Source organism: Eucyclogobius newberryi, unplaced genomic scaffold, assembly GCF_026437365.1.
Source record: "Eucyclogobius newberryi isolate DKJ021-1_F unplaced genomic scaffold, fEucNew1.0.hap1 SCAF_5, whole genome shotgun sequence".
Lineage (NCBI taxonomy): Eukaryota > Metazoa > Chordata > Actinopteri > Gobiiformes > Gobiidae > Eucyclogobius > Eucyclogobius newberryi.
Genome location: NW_027316167.1, coordinates 9,601,310 through 9,624,951, shown reverse-complemented (window position 1 = coordinate 9,624,951; position 23,642 = coordinate 9,601,310).

The window sequence follows — 23,642 nt, the reverse complement described above, 5'->3', positions numbered from 1 at the left end:
AAAAAAACATACATTAAAAAAAAAAATGTCGACTAAAAATACAAACTTTTAAAAAAACAAAAACGTTCTAATAGTGATATAAAAATGCAAAGTCCAAGAGGTTTGACGTGTGTGAAATTATACATATGTTTTTACTTTCTATCACAGTGTCAAAAAATGCTACAATGGACTTCAATGGGAGAAAGAAATTGAAACCTCAAGGACAATATTGTTAGCAATTTTTTTATTTATTTTTTTGACGTCTTGAATCTTGAGTTCACCTCTTTTTTCTTCTCTTACACATTTGCATCAGTCACTCAGGGGTTTCCAAAGTTTTCAGGTTGAACCCAACAAAATAAAATAAAAAATGAATTGATGTACAGTATATATGGGTATAATTAGTGTGATTGTACATAAGATCACTAAAACACACCAATTCAAACAGTAGAATAAATACAGTTTCATACATGTATTTTTTCGTTTTTTAAATCTTGACATAGCCTGAGCAGCCCCCAGCACAGTGCCTCGCGACCTGCACATTGAGAACCCATGTCATGTCACGTTTTGTTTGATTTTATTTTTAGAAAATATGAAGAAAAAATTGGGTTTTTCACGTGTCACTTCCACTGACAGTTAAACCGTCAGAGACGCGGCCTTTCCTTGTCCTTTATCTTTTTTTAAATTTAAAAATTAATTTCCTGCGGTGCTTAAAATGACAGCGATAATCCAGGACACATGAGCATTAGACATGAAAGTACGGTACATGAAAATGAGATTAAAAGATAATCTACATTCCACAGAAGCGTGGAGAAATGTTAAGTAAATAAATACAGCATCCCAGCACAAACAACTGTTTCATAATTGTAGTGGAATGGATTTATCGCTACCGTATTTTCTGGACTATAAGTCGCACCTTTTTTCATAGTTTTGGCCGGGATGTGACTTCTACTCCTGAGCGACTTATTTGTGATATTATTCATTATTTTCTCACTGACAACCACAAGAGGGCGCTCTAGGCTCTAAGCGACGCAGAAGAAGAATCTGCACTTCCTCTGGAGTTTGTGGAGTTGTTTAGAAGTGACACAGAGGAAGAAGAATTCAATGGATTTAGTGATTTGGGGTAAAACTGATGCTTTGGTAAACTTGTTAGCATGTTCTTTATGCTATAGTTATCTGAATAAATGGAGTTGGAGATGTAATCGCTAACTGAGGTTCAGGAGTGGGACCACGCCTCAACCTCTACTCCACTAGTAAACATGCCCCACTCTCTAACCACACCTCTAATTACCCAGAAGCCCTATTTATAAGGCCTATTCACAGCATATCTTGTCGTCTCAGCTCTCTTGACCCCACCCTCCCACCCCATGTCTCTATCATCTTCATCCTTAACACATCACCATCTACGGACGGAGGGGGAGTTCTGAATCGGCTGGGCTCTGGCTTACCAGAGACGGAACCCCCATCCTGAGTCTCTACCCAGCCAACTCTCGTGCTCGATCGTCGCTACACCGTCGAGCTCCATGGTCGAGCTACATGGTCGTTATTATTAATGAATATTCTTTCATACTCCGTTGTGGCGTGGTCCCTGCTAGTGAACTGTTAATATGTTACGTTAACATACCAGACACTTACCACAGTTCTATCTGTGCCTCATGTAGCTGAAGATGTTAGCGTTAGCATACGTACACCTACTCACCATGTTCTCTCATCTCTAATAAAGTTATTATTTTAAATTGCATTTCAAGATGAAATGTCTGTTCTTTGTCTTGGATTTTCTCAAATACATTTCACCCAAAAATGCGTCTTATACTCTAGTGCGTCTTATAGTCCAAAATGTTTTTTCTTAGAATCTTAATCTTACGGTTATTCTTTAAAAATTACCTCCATTATTTTCAATGCCACTGGAGCAAACTGTGACAAGCAGCACGTGAGTGCAGCGTCCAGGAACTGTCAGAAATTGAGTAGGTTTGGGCAGAATAACCTCAACATGTATGTGATTAATAATAATGTATGTAATTTTCCTGTGTGCGTGAAGCACTTTGAATTGACTTTTGTGTACAAATTGTGCTTTACAAATAGACTTGCCTTGCCTTTCCTTTAAGGTATGAATACAGCGAGAGTAAATATCGCCATGGCAACCTGAATTAACAGACATCCAGTTCCGGCAGCAATGTTCTGACTAAAATGCAACTTATTCTACTCAAGAACTCACGCAAAATAATACATACTTTTCAGTGACGTCACGCTGCATGTATTTTTTATGGAGAAAGGTTAATTTATCAAACATTGGATGGTTTGGAGGGTCTGAAAATGTAAGAAATGCCAAATTTTAGAACGCCAAAGTCAAACCACGTGCAGCAGCGAGGCGTGCCCGATATCAGTCAGTTTAAGACATTTCTACCCCTGCTTTTGTACATTTTTTTTTCTATTTTTGCTCATCCCCCAGTCACAAGATCGCCGCCTCATTTACCATGGCAACAGTGTCCATGTTCCTCTGGTTTTATTCATTTGGGGTTTGCCATCTGTTTATCTCCACAATGTTATTGCTTTGCCTAGAGTCACAGTTTGGTATTACACTTATCTGTCTCCAAGCGTCAAGCAGGTGATGCTACAAGGCTAAGTTACGGGTCAGATCTGCGGAGAGGCTAACCCACAAGTTTTTCACTTAAAAAAACAAACATAAAACTGCTGAAATCCGAGATGTATTTGCCAAATACAACGTAAAGAGGTGTGGAACATCTCGATATGTTCCATGTTACAATGTGTGGACACCTGCGACTTATAGACAGGTGCGGCTTGTATATGCGCAGATTATTTTCTTTGTAAATGTAGTTGGTGCGGCTTATATTCAGGTGCGGCTTATATTCAGGTGCGGCTTATATTCAGGTGCGGCTTATATTCAGGTGCGCAGAATTTTACGGTAATGTAAAATCTTTTAAAAGTCTGCCTATTAAAATCGTCATCCTACTTCTTCTTAGGTAAATAGCGCACTCATCGGTTGTTGTGGCCTTACTGTGCGTTGACAGGTAAACACTGTAATTCTGCGGTAATTGTAGACCAGTGACATTGGCTGTTATTATGGTGAATTTGTATTTTCATAATTCAGCAAAAACAGGTCGTGCAGGACTCAGCGTCACTGGAACTTTGAAAAACTGTCATTATGCTCACTTCTTGAGGTTTGATCGGTCACCCGCCCCTCCCCCTGCACAGCTGCATGCTCCCTCTTCCACAACTGGACAATGCCCTGCATCTGTTCCTCTTCGCTTATCTGCCCCGGACCATCAGCTCCCCACTTCGCCTGGACTCACCCATCCCCCCAGCACACGGTCCCCCTGCCAACCACTGACTGTCACAGCAGCACAGGTGAGAAGTGAGCTGAAGAGGATTAAAGTGAGGAAGGCAGCAGGACCTGATGGCATCAGCCCCAGGCTCCTTAAGTCCTGCGCAGATGAACTGTGTGGAGTTATGGAGCATGTCTTCAACATGAGCCTGAAGCTGAGGGTGGTACCACAGGTCTGGAAGACCTCCTGTCTGGTACCTGTGCCTAAGACACTGCGCCCCAAAGACCTCAACAGCTTCAGGCCAGTGGCTCTCACGTCCCACCTGATGAAGACACTGGAGCGGCTAGTCCTGGACCACCTGCGCTCCACCGTGAGCTCAGCCATGGACCCGCTGCAGTTTGCATATCGGTGTGGCGTCGGAGTGGAGGACGCCGTCATCTCCCTGCTGCACCGCTCTCTCTCTCACCTGGAAAAGCCTTGCAGCTCTGTGAGGATTCTGTTCTTCGATCTTTCCAGCGCCTTCAACACCATCCAGCCGCTGCTCCTGAGGGACAAGCTGGAGACGGCTGGTGTGGAGTATGACCTGGCAGAGTGGATCCTGGACTACCTCACAGACCGACCCCAGTTTGTGAGAGCCCGGAACTGTGTGTCTGACACTCGGACCTGCAGTGTGGGGGCGCCCCAGGGCACTGTCCTCGCGCCCTTTCTCTTCACCCTTTACACTGCAGACTTCAGACATGACACGGACAGCTGTGTCCTGCAGAAGTTCTCTGACGACTCTGCCATCATCGGACTCATCACGGACGAAGATGACGCGGAGTACAGAGGACTGGCGCAGGACTTTGTGGACTGGTGTCAGCGGAACCACCTCCTCATCAACGCGGGGAAGACCAAGGAGATGGTGGTGGATTTCCGCAGACGCCACCCCACTGCCCCCTCACCAGTGAACATCCAGGGACGGGACATTGAGAGAGTGGACTCATACAAGTACCTGGGTGTTCATCTGAACCACAAACTGGACTGGACTCATAACACAGACGCACTGTACAGGAAGAGCCAGAGTCGGCTCTACCTCCTGAGGAGACTCAGGTCTTTTGGAGTGACAGGGCCACTCCTGAAGACCTTCTACGACTCTGTGGTGGCATCGGCCCTCCTGTATGGTGTGGCCTGCTGGAGCAGCAGCATCACAGAGAGGGAGAGGAAGAGGCTGGACAGAGTCATCAAGAAGTCCAGCTCCGTCCTGGGCTGTGCTCTGGACTCGGTGCAGGAGGTGGGGGACAGGAGGGTCCTGGCTAGATTCACATCTATGCTGGACCATGAGTGTCACCCCCTGCAGGACACTCTGTCCACTCTGGAGAGCAGCTTCAGTGAGAGACTGATCCACCCTCGATGTGTGAAGGAAAGGTTCCGTAGGTCTTTCCTTCCTGCTGCTGTCAGACTTTATAACAAAAACTGTTAGTACTGAACACTCGCAATACTGACCTAACCTAATACTGATGTGCAATTTTGTCATATGTGCAATTACTGTGAAATTCATGTGCAATCTATGTGCTGTCGTGACACACATTCATGTGCAATTACTGTCGTGATCACATGCAATGGTATTTATTTATGTATTTATTTGTCTATGGGAGTTTTTATTTATTTATAGGAGATCTTCTACTGAAAGTGTTTTTCAGACTTCCTATAAGTGATCTGTTCTTCTGTATCTACCTCTGTATCTACCTGCGTTGCACCAATGAAATTTCCCCATGTGGGACAATAAAGGAATATCTTATCTTATTTGTCAGTTTAAGACATTTCTAGCCCTGCTTTTGTATTATATGTTCTATTTTTGCTCATCCGCAGTCACAAGATGGCCGCCTCATTTACCATGGCAACAGTGTCCACATTCCTCTGGTTTTATTCATTTGGGTTTTGCCATCTGTTTATCTCCACAAAGTTATTGCTTTGCCTAGAGTCACAGTTTGGTATTACACTTATCTGTCTCCAAGTGTCAAGCAGGTGATGCTACAAGGCTAAGTTACGGGTCAGATCTGCGGAGAGGCTAGCCCACAAGTTTTTCACTTAAAAAAACAAACAAAAACTGCTGAAATCCGAGATGTATTTGCCAAAAACAACGTAAAGAGGTGTGGAACATCTCGATATGTTCCATGTTACAATGTGTGGACACCTGCGATTTATAGACAGGTGCGGCTTGTATATGCGCAGATTATTTTCTTTGTAAATGTAGTTGGTGCGGCTTATATTCAGGTGCGGCTTATATTCAGGTGCGGCTTATATTCAGGTGCGCAGAATTTCACGGTAATGTAAAATCTTTTAAAAGTCTGCCTATTAAAATCGTCATCCTACTTCTTAGGTAAATAGCGCACTCATCGGTTGTTGTGGCCTTACTGTGCGTTGACAGGTAAACACTGTAATTCTGCGGTAATTGTAGACCAGTGACATTGGCTGTTATTATGGTGAATTTGTATTTTCATAATTCAGCAAAAACAGGTCGTGCAGGACTCAGCGTCACTGGAACTTTGAAAAACTGTCATTATGCTCACTTCTTGAGGTTTGATCGGTCACCCGCCCCTCCCCCTGCACAGCTGCATGCTCCCTCTTCCACAACTGGACAATGCCCTGCATCTGTTCCTCTTCGCTTATCTGCCCCGGACCATCAGCTCCCCACTTCGCCTGGACTCACCCATCCCCCCAGCACACGGTCCCCCTGCCAACCACTGACTGTCACAGCAGCACAGGTGAGAAGTGAGCTGAAGAGGATTAAAGTGAGGAAGGCAGCAGGACCTGATGGCATCAGCCCCAGGCTCCTTAAGTCCTGCGCAGATGAACTGTGTGGAGTTATGGAGCATGTCTTCAACATGAGCCTGAAGCTGAGGGTGGTACCACAGGTCTGGAAGACCTCCTGTCTGGTACCTGTGCCTAAGACACTGCGCCCCAAAGACCTCAACAGCTTCAGGCCAGTGGCTCTCACGTCCCACCTGATGAAGACACTGGAGCGGCTAGTCCTGGACCACCTGCGCTCCACCGTGAGCTCAGCCATGGACCCGCTGCAGTTTGCATATCGGTCTGGCGTCGGAGTGGAGGACGCCGTCATCTCCCTGCTGCACCGCTCTCTCTCTCACCTGGAAAAGCCTTGCAGCTCTGTGAGGATTCTGTTCTTCGATCTTTCCAGCGCCTTCAACACCATCCAGCCGCTGCTCCTGAGGGACAAGCTGGAGACGGCTGGTGTGGAGTATGACCTGGCAGAGTGGATCCTGGACTACCTCACAGACCGACCCCAGTTTGTGAGAGCCCGGAACTGTGTGTCTGACACTCGGACCTGCAGTGTGGGGGCGCCCCAGGGCACTGTCCTCGCGCCCTTTCTCTTCACCCTTTACACTGCAGACTTCAGACATGACACGGACAGCTGTGTCCTGCAGAAGTTCTCTGACGACTCTGCCATCATCGGACTCATCACGGACGAAGATGACGCGGAGTACAGAGGACTGGCGCAGGACTTTGTGGACTGGTGTCAGCGGAACCACCTCCTCATCAACGCGGGGAAGACCAAGGAGATGGTGGTGGATTTCCGCAGACGCCACCCCACTGCCCCCTCACCAGTGAACATCCAGGGACGGGACATTGAGAGAGTGGACTCATACAAGTACCTGGGTGTTCATCTGAACCACAAACTGGACTGGACTCATAACACAGACGCACTGAACAGGAAGAGCCAGAGTCGGCTCTACCTCCTGAGGAGACTCAGGTCTTTTGGAGTGACAGGGCCACTCCTGAAGACCTTCTACGACTCTGTGGTGGCATCGGCCCTCCTGTATGGTGTGGCCTGCTGGAGCAGCAGCATCACAGAGAGGGAGAGGAAGAGGCTGGACAGAGTCATCAAGAAGTCCAGCTCCGTCCTGGGCTGTGCTCTGGACTCGGTGCAGGAGGTGGGGGACAGGAGGGTCCTGGCTAGATTCACATCTATGCTGGACCATGAGTGTCACCCCCTGCAGGACACTCTGTCCACTCTGGAGAGCAGCTTCAGTGAGAGACTGATCCACCCTCGATGTGTGAAGGAAAGGTTCCGTAGGTCTTTCCTTCCTGCTGCTGTCAGACTTTATAACAAAAACTGTTAGTACTGAACACTCGCAATACACTTATTGCACTTATCTGTCTCCAAGTGTCAAGCAGGTGATGCTACAAGGCTAAGTTACGGGTCAGATCTGCGGAGAGGCTAGCCCACAAGTTTTTCACTTAAAAAAACAAACAAAAAACTGCTGAAATCCGAGATGTATTTGCCAAAAACAACGTAAAGAGGTGTGGAACATCTCGATATGTTCCATGTTACAATGTGTGGACACCTGCGATTTATAGACAGGTGCGGCTTGTATATGCGCAGATTATTTTCTTTGTAAATGTAGTTGGTGCGGCTTATATTCAGGTGCGGCTTATATTCAGGTGCGGCTTATATTCAGGTGCGCAGAATTTTACGGTAATGTAAAATCTTTTAAAAGTCTGCCTATTAAAATCGTCATCCTACTTCTTAGGTAAATAGCGCACTCATCGGTTGTTGTGGCCTTACTGTGCGTTGACAGGTAAACACTGTAATTCTGCGGTAATTGTAGACCAGTGACATTGGCTGTTATTATGGTGAATTTGTATTTTCATAATTCAGCAAAAACAGGTCGTGCAGGACTCAGCGTCACTGGAACTTTGAAAAACTGTCATTATTTGTCAGTTTAAGACATTTCTAGCCCTGCTTTTGTATTATTTGTTCTATTTTTGCTCATCCGCAGTCACAAGATGGCCACCTCATTTACCATGGCAACAGTGTCCACATTCCTCTGGTTTTATTCATTTGGGTTTTGCCATCTGTTTATCTCCACAATGTTATTGCTTTGCCAAGAGTCACAGTTTGGTATTACATTTATCTGTCTCCAAGTGTCAAGCAGGTGATGCTACAAGGCTAAGTTACGGGTCAGATCTGCAGAGAGGCTAGCCCACAAGTTTTTCACTTAAAAAACAAACAAAAACTGCTGAAATCCGAGATGTATTTGCCAAAAACAACGTAAAGAGGTGTGGAACATCCCGATATGCTCCATGTTACAATGTGGACACCTGCGGCTTATATTCAGATGCGGCTTATATTCAGGTGTGCAGAATTTTACGGTAATGTAAAATCTTTTAAAAGTCTGCCTATTAAAATCGTCATCCTACCTCTTAGGTAATTAGCGCACTCATCGGTTGTTGTGGCCTTACAGTGCGTTGACAGGTAAACACTGTAATTCTGCGGTAATTGTAGACCAGTGACATTGGCTGTTATTATGGTGAATTTGTATTTTCATAATTCAGCAAAAACAGGTCGTGCAGGACTCAGCGTCACTGGAACTTTGAAAAACTGTCATTATTTGTCAGTTTAAGACATTTCTAGCCGCCTCATTTACCATGGCAACAGTGTCCACGTTCCTCTGGTTTTATTCATTTGGGTTTTTCCATCTGTTTATCTCCATGATGTTATTCCTTTGCTTAGAGTCACAGTACGATATCAAACCTAACTGTCTCCAAGTGTCAAGCAGGTGATGCTACAAGGCTAAGTTACGGGTCAGATCTGCAGAGAGGCTAGCCCACAAGTTTTTCACGTAACAAAAAAGAAACAGCTGAAATTTAATAAATGCAAGATATGGAACTTGATATACTGTGGAATATTCTAAACACGTGATTACCATCTCCATGGAGACGAGCAGGTAGCGAACCTCGGACCAGAAAAGTAACACACTGCACCAGCGTTGTAAATTTCCCTTGTTTTAATTCTATTTTGCATTTTACTGTTAAATCTTTCTAAAGAATTAAAATTTACCAAAATGTTGATTTTTTTCCCCTTCAAATTAAATCAATCATACTGTATAATTAACAACTTTTCCAACACAGTACGCTGTTCTTTTTGTTTACAGTTTTTTACAATTGAATAAACACAATTTTGATTGTTTTGTTTTATTGAGCAAAACCCTACACACGATTAGCACAACCACAAACCCAATTAGCAAAATACCTAAGCTTCCTTTGCAAAATGAAACGCTCTTGTAAAAACTATACACTAATTTATCAAAACCATATTTTTTGACCATTAGAAAAACACACAAAAAACATTTGCACAACTGTAAACACAATGTCTGCTCACACTTTTTGCAAAACAATACACACAGTGAACACTACACACACTTGTATGCGTCACTGTAGACACTACACAGGACACAAGACTAATGCTGTTGTCAATGTAATTTTTTTTCCCCATATACTCAAAACAACATTTCCCAATTTTCATGAACATAACATTTTATCCAGTACAAAAAATAACCCTCCCAAAAAAGAAAACACAGTACAGTTGGACCTCTTCTCCTTTAAGCTTCACCTCCTCCGGCTTGAAGTCTTCCTCTTCCTCTACCTTCACCTCCACCTCTGGCACGGCCTCTGCCCTCTTCTCCTTCTCCTAATTCCCCCTCTCATCCTCACTCTTCCTCTTCCTTCCATTTTGCTTAAAGGCGCAATGGATGATTTTTCGGTGATTTGAGAATGCAGGTCGAAGTGCGCATGTGCACTCCCCCGTGCGGACTGATACAACACACACGTGCATTTGTTTATTAGCGCGACGGATCGCATCGCATCTCTCGTCTCCCGTAAATTTCCGTCTCTTCAGAGTCAGTTCAAACTGTCTTTCTCCGTCTTCATTTTGTCCCGTACACTGAGGGAACTATATTATGATAGATCAATGTGCTTAGACAAGCGGAATCGTGCTGCTCGTGGGACGAGCCGCACACGGCTGCAGGTGAGCGGTAGGTGAGTTTCATGATTGATACGTATCAGGACTAATCGGCAGTCCACGCCACGAGGAAATGAGACTCAGATTTGGGCCAAAAAAATCGTCCATCCGACCTTTAAGTTTGGTGAACTCGCCTGCTGCATTTTTATATTGCTTAGACCTGATTGGTGTGTCTACAATTAAGCGATCTTGTGTTTGCGCGCCTGATGGCAGTGTTCAATGGATTGGCACATGGGTGTGGTCATTTGGCACATGGGTGTGGTCATTTGGCACATGGGTGTGGTCATTTGGAACATGGGTGTGGTCATTTGGCACATGGGTGTGGTCATTTGGCACATGGGTGTGGTCATTTGGCACATGGGTGTGGTCATTTGACAGTCAGTGCTTTAGAATTGCAAGGAAGTGACATCTTGACATACTTCTGTGTCTAAATGCATAAGTGTGTGTGTTCAGTGTTGCAAATCACTGTGTGTATTGTTTTGCACAAAGTGTGAACTGACTTGTTGTGTTTACGGTGGTGCAAATCTGAGGCCAAGTTTTGCTGCTTGACTGTAAGGTTTTGATAATTGGGCAAAACTTTAGATTTTAGTGTTTATTCAATCGTAAAAAACTGCAATTTCACAGTATAATTCCAGCAAGTTTTTCCAAACATCTACACATTTTTTGTTTTTCTCTCCACCATTGCATAGGCTACACAAAGAACTTCCCACTGCACATTTAATTTTGAAATAACTCCGCGAAATTTCACGATGGAATGAATTTGGGAATACACGTCTAACAGAGCGTGAAACATAAGAAGCCTTAACTCGCAGGGGAGAGTGTATGTGTGTGTGTGTGTGTGTGCATGTATGTGTGTATGTGTGTCTGATGCAAGCCTTCACACACGCTGTTCCACAAGGCCATACGGGCTATTGACTCTCGATGTGATGCACTTGGCCACACAAGCTAATGTCGAGCGCCGTTCCTGACACCCATGGGACCAGCACTTTGAACCTTTGTAGAGCGCAGCCAGTAAGCGAGCGCCCATGTGGAGGGTGCATTTGATCTGATGTAAGGCGCTGCACATCTGTCGGACTTGTTCTGCTTTTAAAGTCTATTATCCTCTTCACTTTGGCAGTAAGTGGATGTTTTGCCTTGTTTTACACCACAGAGGAAGAAAGACATACACACACACATACACACAAAAACAGACAAAAAAGAGGTTCAAAGTTGAATAAATCAGGCTCAGAATTGGATACCAACAAATCCTTAAGAATGATCCATCAAAATCTTGAAATACGCACAAACATTTCAGTCTTGTATGTAACTGCTAATTTAATAGCGAGGGAGGAAAATGCATTTGACAAAATGAGTCAATGACATGATACAGTATTAAATAATATTAAATAAATGAATGGGCTCTAAGCGTCCTATTGTCCCTGGCTCACTCTCTTCAATAGGACAATAGAGGCTGATAGCCCATTAAAGGACTGATAGGAAACAAAGAGGCTAGTTTGATAGAAAACAAAGAGGTTTAGTTTCACCTTTTCATCAGGAGGTCCCGCCCGGTGGGCAGGGCTTACCCAGAGTAAGACCAATATCTGAGTTCCCGGTCTTGATTCGCAGATTGAGAATGACTCTTGGATGAGAGTCGAAACGTATTGTTTTTTTAAAAAAAAACAGAGTCCAGATGATACAACTGAATCTTTTTCTACAATAGAACACTCCTGGACAAATGAGGAATTACACTAACAAATAGGCAAGGCAAGGCAAGTTTATTTGTAGAGCACATTTCATACACAAGGCAATTCAAAGTGCTTCACAGCAGGAAAAATGCATTCAAATCACAAAGAAATTACAGAAACAGAAATACAATAAAATTAACTAAATTAAAAATTATCAATCCAACTGATTTTCTAAACTAATAAAATCACAAACAAAAGAGAAGAGTGCAAAGAAAAAATCCTTTCAGTCATATGCGCAGCTAAACAAAACTGTTTTTAGCTTAGATTTGAACATTGTCAGAGTAGAAGCCTGTCTCACATCTTCAGGAAGACTGTTCCAGATTTTAGCTGCATAAAACTGAAACGCAGATTCCCCATGTTTTGTCCTGACTCTGGCACCAGCAGGAGGCCGGTCCATGTTTAGTCCTGACTCTGGCACCAGCAGGAGGCCGGTCCCTGAGGTCCTCAGAGTCCGAGATGGTTCATATGGCACTAACATATCCAAGATGTACTTTGGTGCTAGGCCATGGAGAGACTTGTACACAAGCAGAGCTGCTTTAAAGTCTCTTCTCTGAGCCACAGGGGGCAGTGCAGAGACCTGAGAACAGGACTAATGTGATGGTACTTCCTGGTTCTAGTCAGGACCCGAGCAGCAGCGTTCTGGATGTACTGCAGCTGTTTTACAGCTCGTTTGGAGAGGCCAGTGAGCAGGCCGTTACAGTAGTCTAATCTACTGGAGACAAACGCATGGATAAGTCTCTCTAAATCTGGTTTTGACACTATATTTTTGATTTTGGCAATTTTTTTTAGATGGTAAAAAGCTGCTGATGTTATTGATTTGACGTGGCTATTAAAGTTCAAGTCTGAGTCCATTATTACCCCCAGATTTCTAATTTGGTTTGTAGGTTTTAGAGCGAGACTCTGGAGGTGACCGCTAACACTTTCTCTTTGTTTCTGTGGGCCAAAAACGATTATTTCAGTCTTGTCTGAGTTCAGCTGGAGAAAGTTGTTTTGCATCCACAAACTGATCTGTTGGATGCAGTGACAGAGTGAATCTACTGGTCCATAGTCACCTGCCGACAGTGAAACATAGATCTGAGTGTCGTCTGCATAATTGTGATAGGACACATTTTCACTGCGTATCAACTGACTTAACGGCAGCATGTAGAGGTTGAACAGAAGGGGACCCAGGACTGACCCTTGGGGCACACCACAGGTCAGGGTCATGTGGTCTGAGACACAGCTACCAATTTCAACAAAGTACTTCCTGTCTTCCAGATAGGACCTTAACCAGTTTAGAGCAGTGCCAGTGATGCCCACCCAGTCCTCTAGTCTCTGTAAGAGGATCCCATGATCTACAGTGTCAAAAGCAGCACTCAGATCTAACAGAATTAAGACTGAGGCTTTGCCCGTGTCAGTGTTCAGGCGGATGTCATTTGTCACCTTGACAAGAGCAGTCTCAGTGCTGTGATGAGGTCTAAAACCTGACTGAAAAACAAATAAATAACAATAAACACACAAAAAAGTCCTGTTTCTTGCTAATTTTATACTAAGTTAGGGTTGAGTAGAATGTGCTTTTAAAATGAACAATCTGTGTATTATGTGCTTAATAGAATTGTACATTTGCTTTCAATTAGATGGGTGGGAAAATATTTGGAGATAGATATTATTCAAGTAGCGCATGAGATGTAAGCAGAGGCCCCGGACTCTGGACTCAACAAGCACGAAAGGTTTCAGACCCTAAGACATGAACGTTCAACACAGTGTAGTAATATTTCTGACCACGCTTAGATTGTAGGAAGCATTATAAACTCTTGAGATGTAGGACAGATAGTGCTATCGGCGAAGCAAATCGAGCTGGAGGTGGTACAGAAGTAAAAGTTCTGCTCTGCTTTTGCCCGTGGAGCTTGTGCTGTCTCGCATAGCAACTCCCTTTAGGTTTGCAGCTGTATTGAGATTGTGGAGAACTGTACACAGTAGTAAAACTTACATGTATACAGTTGTGTTTGTTGGATTTTTTTCATTTTATGTGTCTCCAAGTCAGAAATGCGTATCTTAAAATGTGTGTATTTCTTTTGCAATAGCATAATCAGTGCCGTATTTTCCGGACTATAAGTCCCACCAGCCAAAATAATGCATAATATAGAAGAAAAAAAACATATTTAAGTTGCACTGGAGTATGAAATGCAGTTGCAAGTGTGAAAATAACAAATAATATCACATATAAGTCGCTCCGCAGTAAAAGTATTTAAGTATAAATATAAGTCGTACCCCGGCCAAAACTATGAAAAAAGGTGCTACTTATAGTCCGGAAAATAGGGTAAATGGTTTTGGTTTCTCCTTCCATGTGATATCGCAACATCACACAACAAATAGAGAGATGTTCAACGATATCGAGCACTGACGCGTTGGTCACCAGTCGGTCTTTTCTGACGACATTTAATTACCTTGGAGTGTTTCTCAAATCCAATGAGTACAGGGACTTTTTAAGCTGCTGCAAACTTGCTAGACTTTCTGTCGAGAGTGGACATTTATAACTTCCCTGATAAGGTCACAACGGAGGCGAAGGCGGACGTGTAACCCCCTGTGGACGCGAAAGAAGCGCAATAAAACCGCTGCATGGAACTGGACACAGGAAACAGAGAGTATAAACACTCTTTTAAGCTCATACAACTTGAAACTTGATTCGCTTACAGGCGATGGAGTCCCTCGAGGTTCGTTTGAAGCGAGGCCAAACTGTCTGATCGTCTCGCGGAGAAATCAACTCGGAGTGCCACCATTTTTCTTTGTTGCTAGTCTTCTTTTCATAAACCCGGAGGGGCTAATAGCCGCCAAGACCCTCGAACAACAAAAGCTGACCTGAAATCCCGAGAGAGGGTAACATTGTATTAATCTTTAAGTTGCACCACTCTTGGCAAACAACAAGAAGGGTTAAAAGTACGGAGCGCGGAAAAAAAGAAGAAGCTTTAACGATAAAACGCTGAATTAATTAGCCACTCTAATTGTGTGTTCTCCAACTCGTATCCTCGGTGGGCATAATTAAGATGTGTTTATTTGGACACAGTTTGCTCTTCAAGGAAGTAACACGGCTAATTGGTATGATACACAAGTCACATGTGCGTCGCTATTGAATTAACATTGTTGCCAACGCTGGTGATACAGCGAAGCACCGGCGTCTCCAATTATGCATTTAAAAGGAAGAAATTAGGACGTATTCAGCAAATTTGTAAGTGCAATACAATAACGTAATAACGAGAAGGGTTTTGGCGAAGGGGCTTCTTTGGGAGTGTGGTCTCTTGGGTGGAAAAAGCAAAAAAAGATGGTGGATAATTCAAATGACTCGGTTACAATGCACTCTCCAGTTTAACGCTTCAGTATTCAAAGGTGGGCGGGATTAGAGGCCGACTCATGTTCTACCTGATAACTTGGCATAATTACATCCTTGATTAACGAATTAGAACGGGAATGCTACGACACATTGGGTTCGTTACGCTGCAGTTGCTTCCAGCGTCAATGGCGAGCCACTGGTTTATGCCTCAGTACATTCTGTTCTGAGATAAGGCTTTAGAAAACACATACTATGCTAAATGTTGTATTACACTCATCAAAAACCTATCTGGAGTTGTGTTTAGCGTCGTTGGCGCGTCACGTTTCGTTCGTCCTGTTTGCAAGGTTATCTTCTCCGGTCGTTCTCCAAGCCTCACAAAAAACACGTTCCCAGAATTGTGACATCAACGGTGGAGATCTGAAGTTGTAGCTGTTTAAGTCAAGCAAATAATCAACGACTCGTTCTGAGCAGTTCTGCCATGAAGTTCAATCAATCGCTGGCGCAGTTCTAACACGAATCCTGACGAGGGAACGCCTTACAGGTAGAAAGTCATGGGGTCGTCAATAAATGCATTGTTCTTGCATTATTCATTATTATAAGTTTTAAAACATGAGATACCAAACAATGCAGAATGTGTCCTTTAAGTCTTGACCATCAACAAAACAAGTAAATGTTGAAATGAAATGTTACTGCTTTGACTGGATTGTCAAAAGCACGGCATTAGACTTCTATCTTACCGTATATTTATTTAATTTTCAGTGTTTTTTATTATTACAGGGCCACCTCTCCACTGAGCTGACCTTCCCCTTGACCTGCTTGTCTCAATGGCGATAAAACATTCATGGCAAAGCAATAACCTCTCCATGGAAACAGTAACCTAAGATGAAAGATGCAAAATTGTGGATGCACAGTGTTTCTGCCGCTAAAATTTGTCCACCAATTCACCACAGAACATGCACAAAAAGGGCAGCTTCTTGTATATAATTTAAGAGCTCATTATTCATTTATCATATTTTCCGGACTATGTTAGTTTTACATAGTTTTGGCCAGGGAGCGACTTGTGGTATTATTAACACATTTTGTGTGTTATTTTCACACTGACAACCACAAGAGGGCGCTCTAGGCTCTAAGCGACGCAGAAGAAGAATCTGCACTTCCTCTTCCTCTGGAGTTTGTGGAGTTGTTTAGAAGTGACACAGAGGAAGAAGAATTCAATGGATTTAGTGATTTGGGGTAAAACTGATGCTTTGGTAAACTTGTTAGCATGTTCTTTATGCTATAGTTATCTGAATAACTGTTCATATGTTACGTTAACATACCAGACACTTACCACAGTTCTGTCTGTGCCTCATGTAGCTGAAGCTCTTCTCTTTTGTTTGTGATTTTATTAGTTTAGAAAATCAGTTGGATTGATAATTTTTAATTTAGTTAATTTTATTGTAGTTAATTTTTATCTTTGCACTCTTCTCTTTTGTTTGTGATTTTATTAGTTTAGAAAATCAGTTGGATTGATAATTTTTAATTTAGTTAATTTTATTGTAGTTAATTTTTATCTTTGCACTCTTCTCTTTTGTTTGTGATTTTATTAGTTTAGAAAATCAGTTGGATTGATATTTTTTAATTTAGCTAAATTTATTGTATTTCTGTTTCTGTAATTTCTTTGTGATTTGAATGCATTTTTCCTGCTGTGAAGCACTTTGAATTGCCTTGTGTATGAAATGTGCTCTACAAATAAACTTGCCTTGCCTTGCCTGAAGGTGTTAGCGTTAGCATACGTACACCTATTCACCATGTTCTCTCATCTGTTATTATTTTAAACTGCATTTCAAGATGAAATGTCTGTTCTTGGTTTTGGATTTTATTAAGTAAATTTCCCCAAAACTTATACTCCAGTGCGTCTTATATATGTTTTTCTCTACTGTTCATTTTTGGCTGGTGCGACTTATACGGTACATACGTTACAGACGGAGTAGCCACAATTTCTCCCAAGCTCAAACAAGAAAAATATTGTTGCAAACAAGAAATCACTCTTGATTTTTCCTCCAAAAATCAAAATGGCTCAAAATTATATCTTAGATTGGATGCTTTCTAGTTTTAAGGTTATACGCCTCTAAGGATGCTGAATCTTTAAATGTGCATCATCAGAAGCAGCTGCCTATTAGCTGTAGTCCAAATTTGTAGTCTGTGGAGTGTTCTGTGTAACTGTGTTCTCTCTTGGCGATGTAACTTCCTCCCACAGTCCAAACATGAACATCTATCAAGGAAAATGGTGAATTTAACTGGTTCTTGCTCAAAATTTTACCTGAAATAGATTGAAATTATGTCCTGTCATTGCTCCATTTTTTTAAATTGTCCCCTGTATTTGACCCATCCTTCAATGCTGCCAAAGGGAACCCATTTTTAATCACCAGAAATAGACACGTAGGAATAATCCGATAAGGATTTTTTTCCCCCGTCAATGCCAAAATCCTTATATATTTGTCTTTCTGTGGTTGACAACTGATAATAAAGTCCATGAATTCAGGTTAAAGTTTTGTTTAAAATAACTAAATGTGTTTTCTTTGAAGATCGTTGTTGAATAAAGACGCATCTTCAACTTTTAAAACCAGTAGAAAAAATATCAGCTAAATATGGAAACAATGAGCATTTCACTGATATTACACCATTTATTAATGGACAAAAATGTTGGTGGAATTTGTTTTCAATACAGCAAGAAATGTTCACATCTTTTGTGTCAGTTCCAGAACAAACGACAGACAATAGACATGTACAATAGCCTATACTGTATTGTAGCGCCGATATCTCACCCTTCCATACTTATACAGAGTAATCTTGCAAAACTCTTTTGGGAACTCCTTTCCCGGACTTTGAGGAGCAGGATAGTGACATTTTCCTGGAGTGAAATGGTTGGATACATCATTTGAGAGAAGCGGCTGGTCATGTATATCAGAATGTTTAGCTGCCAGGTTCAGAAAAAAACATAGAACATCAACATAGAAATAGACTCATGGAAGTAAGAGAGTTAGTTTTTGTGAGAGAATAGAAAGGTTGGGTTTATTGTCTCCATAGGGAAATTAGTCCTCCGCCTTTGACCCATCCTTCAATGCCACTGGGGCAACAAGGTGGATTACCTACTGTGTTTGTTCCATTGTGAATTGGATTTCTAGTGCTTTTTCTAAGGCAAAATTTGTTACGTTGCATTATTCATTCTCTCCCCTGACACTTTAGTCACAGCTGCTCTGGGGCCCAAGAAACAAAGCTGATACAATGGTTTCTCTGACCAATCATTTACTCACACACTACATGGACAATACATGGACAAGGTGAGTTGAGTGTTTTGCCGATGGACACAACAAAAGAATGCGTGGGCCAGAGCCGGGATGAATTTAGAATTTGTAGCACAATTTTACAAACATGACTTATATGTATGCATGCTTTTTCAACGAGGTCCCGAAGCGTTCAGTTGAGCCATGGCCTGTCCTTATTCTGGAAATGAATACGATAATAACTCTTATCAAACACCATCACAATATCTTTTTTCTCCTCTGATTTCGCTCTGTGTTTTCCCAAAGCATTGTCTTGACTTCACAATTAAATCACAAAGCCGGACTAATTAGAGCCCAACTCCCATGGAAATGTCTGACGAGAAGAGATTAATCGGAAGTATTTCTTGTAATTTGTGTAATTTGCCTGTTTTTTTTTTTCTTCCTTGCATTTGTTTCGACCTCGAATTATACTTCCCATTAATCACAGTTTTTTTTATAATCTTTTTTAATGATTTATAGTTACGTAAAAGTGATTATGTCAAAAAGTTCCCATGCTTTACTTCAAGAGATATTAAAAGAAGCTATTGTTTAAGTTATGAAATTCATTAAATATGGCCTGGACTTGAGCATATTAAAGCGATTAAACACACTTTTTCTCCCTTGAAGTTGATGTTTGCGTTTCTTGATCTCTGCTTTCAAAAGCTGCTTTTTTTGTGGTATATAGATTAGCAAGCATATTGAAATGTTTTTTTTTTTTTTTCCTTCTTTCAAATGTTTGCAAGTGAATACATAAATGCAAGATAATTACCCACTGAGGTCAACTGGTGCAGCACACAAACTGGAACATGCTTCTTAGTGTTGTAAACATGATTGAAGCGTCCTCTTGGGGCAATTTTAAAATTTAATGCAGCAATACATTTATTTTTCTACTTATAGAACCAGTTTATGTTCATAAACCGGGTGGGTAAAGTTCTATATTTAAGTATTCAATGATAAACTGAATGATCTATTATTCTTGTTTTTAAAATAACTAATAAAAAACTTTAGCATTTGTATGTAGAAGAACTTTTTTTCAGCGCCAAACTTTAAGTTAATACTTAATTTGATGCCCATATGACAACATATTTTTCTAATTATGATGTTGTTTGGTGGGATAGTCTCTGTGGTAAATCATTATCACAGTTTTTCATGAGTGAAGTTACAGTTTGTGAAGAAAATTTGATGAATAAAAGTGGAGAATGACAGGAAGTAGTGCTGAGTTCTACAACAGAAACCCTCCCCCTCCACCAACGTATGTCATCAAAAAGGGCCATTCCACAAATGAGAAAATTACAGAAAACTTACACCTTTTCATGACTCTTTAAACAATCATTTAATAAACATGCTGTAATTATTTGTCAAATCATAACTATTGCATGATTTGAATGGATTTTGGCCCTTGTTTGTTTCCTAAGTATCAGTTGTGGAATTACCACAACTCAAACCAGGAAGTAACATTATAAATAGCCAATAGCCAAATTGGAAGAAAACGCAAAATTTTTGGTCAAATCTTAAACATAATTATATTCCCTTTGTTTTACTGAAAGTGTAATCTTATGTGTTGTATGGACTTTAAACACTAACATAGTAAAAGCTCAAATATGTTTTGTATTTATGTAAAGTCAAAGTCGACCCTACTGGAAACAAGCTATAGAAGATCAATGAATGACAGAATTGATTTAATGTTTTGTTTTTTATAGTTTTTTTAATGAGTAGTTATGCAAAGACTTACGCAAGGCATCTAAAACTGTTCTTTGCAGGGATCCATCTTTAGATCTTGGGCTCGGCTTGGTCAGGACTACCTTGGATGGAGGTGATATTTGTGCGTTATATTGGGATTGAAGGGGAAAAGCGGAATACTGTGAAGAAACTCATCCAAACACGGAGAGAACATGTCAAATCGAGGCCCCGCGATGCCGCCTCGACTGAAGCGGCTGAAATGGAGTCTTGTGCAAGTGCCTTTTACGGAGACAAAATTCCATATGCGGTTGCACAGTTTGAAGCAGCTTCTGAACGTATTTCAGTTAAAAAGGAGGTGATTGAGAAGCACGTGGACAGCGATTACAAGAACTTTTAAAGCTTTGAACATCACAGGCTTTCCTCTTCCCTGACAAATCTTTTACTTCATCTCACTCACTGGCTTTGTCTCGCTGTAAATCCTCAGTATCTACCGTGGCCCCCCTTCTCCACAACAGAGCACTTTTTTTAAAGTAGATATCTCACCGATCTGTCTCCCTGATAACAAGCAGACAATAACACTATGTTTATTAGCATGGTAATGAGGAGCCGTACTTAGGGAAAGATGAGGAAATTCATTGAGTGTCGTCATGGAAACTTGTCCATTAGCCGCTGTGGGATTACGAAATAGTTGTAAATAATTTTGGATCTTTTTCATCCGTCTCGTGTGTGATAACTTCAATGTTTGTCTCAGACTGACAGCGCATGAGCTTAATTGTACCAAACTGGGCCTACTCCATATCTATGCCTTTTCGGTGCATTAAAAAATCCTTTTTGGCCAGTGGTGTTGCTCTATTATTTATTGCCCAGTCGTCACAGAGTAGTTTTGAGAAGAAGGACAATTAGGACGGTCCAATCGCAGAGGCAGAAAGTGGCAATTTATTTACAGTTTAGGCTGAAAACATCATGAAATAAAAGTATAGGACAAGCTTTCTGCAGAGCTAGTCACCCATGAAGACACTGAGCCAAGAACTCTACTACTTGCCAAATAAGAGAACACCACTAAATCCACCTTAGCCCCTCCCCCAGGTGAACCAATCATCAAATCATTGGGTTTTTGGGGGTTAAAAGGGGTGTAAAGACAATACTCTTCCATTAAGTGCCCCAATATGACCTGCATAACTACTACTACTACTACTACTACTACTACTACTACTACCACTACCTTCACTCCCAAACTCTCAAACACACACAACACTGGAGGCACAGCAGCCGACGTGTCTTGCCCAAGGACTCTGCAACAGTACGAACCGCAGCACGGAAGCACCGACATTCACACTGTCGGCGAATGCTCTGCACCGGGCCTCTGCCTTGAAAGAGCTTGTATGACAAATGTTATACGGGGAGATTCTTGGCTCAGAAGAAGTCCAACTAAAGCATACCGTAATTCCTTTGTCCACTGTTGGGATTGGCGATCGGAGAGAAGGCGCTATGCTAATCTCGACCGCATCCATTCTTCGTTCTGTTCTAGTTAGGGGCATTCCAACCAACTGGGCTGTGGCGCGCTGGCCTCATTTCCATAACCAGCATTACCATTCTGTTGTAAAGCATTTTTCCGCACACATTCCACTCCTGTTCACCCAAAGCCTTCTTTTTCTTTATCGCCTCCTTTCATTCTACTAACGCAACGATCTACCCCACCTTTCGTCTCTTCCAATCTCCTGACTTCTTGTTTCTCACCTCTGTTTTCGTTAGCTCCCTTCGCATTTCTCTGTGATTGTGATGCCTCTGCTCCACCACCACCACCACCACCACCACCCATCACACTTTTTTGCTGATCTTTTTAATCTTCTTAACCTATTTGCATATCCACGCTGTAATTTTCCTCCCAGGTTGCATCTAAATAATACAAATCCAGTTTATATTTGTCAGCTGCGAGACGCTCCTATATTTATGAATATAATTGTACGCATTCCAAGCCTTTAGAAGACGGTGCCAAGGGGGGCGTCGGTACAAGGAGTCACATCTGGAGGCCCACTTTTCTCAGCCTCATTTATTCTCCGACACACAAAAAAAGAGTTTGGTGCCATGACGTTTGATGCATTCAGCCTAATATTGGTGTAGGGAGCTAATTATTTCATGTTAAGGGACAATCAGCAGGCATTGTGCAGAGGTGTGCAACTGATTCTTCAACTCTCAAGATCTTAGTTCATAATAAAGTGTGCTAAGTGTATCTTTGGTCATGACTTGGAGTAGCTGGAGAATTGCACAGTTTTTTGTTCATTGTCCGTAATCAAGTAAACCACGTTTTGACTGGTTCACTTTGGAGACGATTGGGACAGTACAAAAGTGTCTCCGCACTCTTACTAGTATGTTTAAATGATCCAAAGTGGACCCTGCGAGGTACTAGCTTCCAAAGTGGTCTGGTTCTCTTTGGCTCCCAGTACAGAGGAGCTGCACACCAGAGCAAGATTATTGGCTTGATAAACGCCACATTTCCAATATTTCCAGTGATAACGCAATAATCAGCTGTTTCCTGTTTATGGATCCATGACACTCGAGATAGATGGGCGGAAAATATTATATTTTCAGTCCATAATGAATTTAGCCCCCATTTATATTGTATTCATTAAGAAAACATTTGTCATGTTTAGCTGATGTCAGTTGCTAATGTACTAGACCCGTGCCACGCCCTCAAAACATATCCATGCCCTTAACATGGAAATACAGTGTTTGTTTTGTGATTTCTGTCATGTCTCTGTGATTTTTCCTGTCGTGTGAAGCACTTTGAATTGCCTTGTGTATGAATTGTGCTGTACAAATAAACTTGCCTTGCCTAAAATGCAGTTTGCTGAATCTAACTGAGCTGAAGAGCTCTAAGATAAACCAGGTTATAGTGAACTGGAGTCAGTCGTCTTTGCTTTGAGGCTATTCATATCCACATGCCGCCTGCACCCGTCCTGTTCGTATTTATGATAATATCTCTCTAATAATGTGGCTTTGCACCTTTTACCAGTGTCTATCTCTTGACTTTCATCACAGTGTGTGCAAATGTAGAAGGAGGTGGAGAAGGCCCAGCCCTTAGAGATGGGGATCTGCTCTGTATCCTTTGAAGCTGTGTTCTTGTAGTAACTGTGGATAATTGATCCAGGCCTTTGATTCCGGCTTCATGTCTCCTAGTGGGTGAAACCATCATTTCACAAGATGTGTATAGTGCGGGGGAAAAATGAAAATAAAAAAGGGAGTTAGTGAAGTGAAAGGACCGCATTTGGAGCTTTGAAGCTGGCATTTGAGTGATGATTGCCCTCAGAAGATGCTGTTTGATACTGGGCATTAGAAAATAGTATATGCTTCTATGTGGACTTTGACAAACTCCACGAGAAACAGAGAATGTAATGGTGCTGCAATGAGACACATGTAAGCACAAAGATGAAGAGCCAGAGGGATGTCCAGCACGGTGCTTCAAACTCACCCCTCTGGTCATATATAACAGTGTTTGAAACCCCTGGAGCGGGAGACGCCCGGGGAATTCTGATGTTAATGAGGTACTCAGTGAGGGAGGAGCCA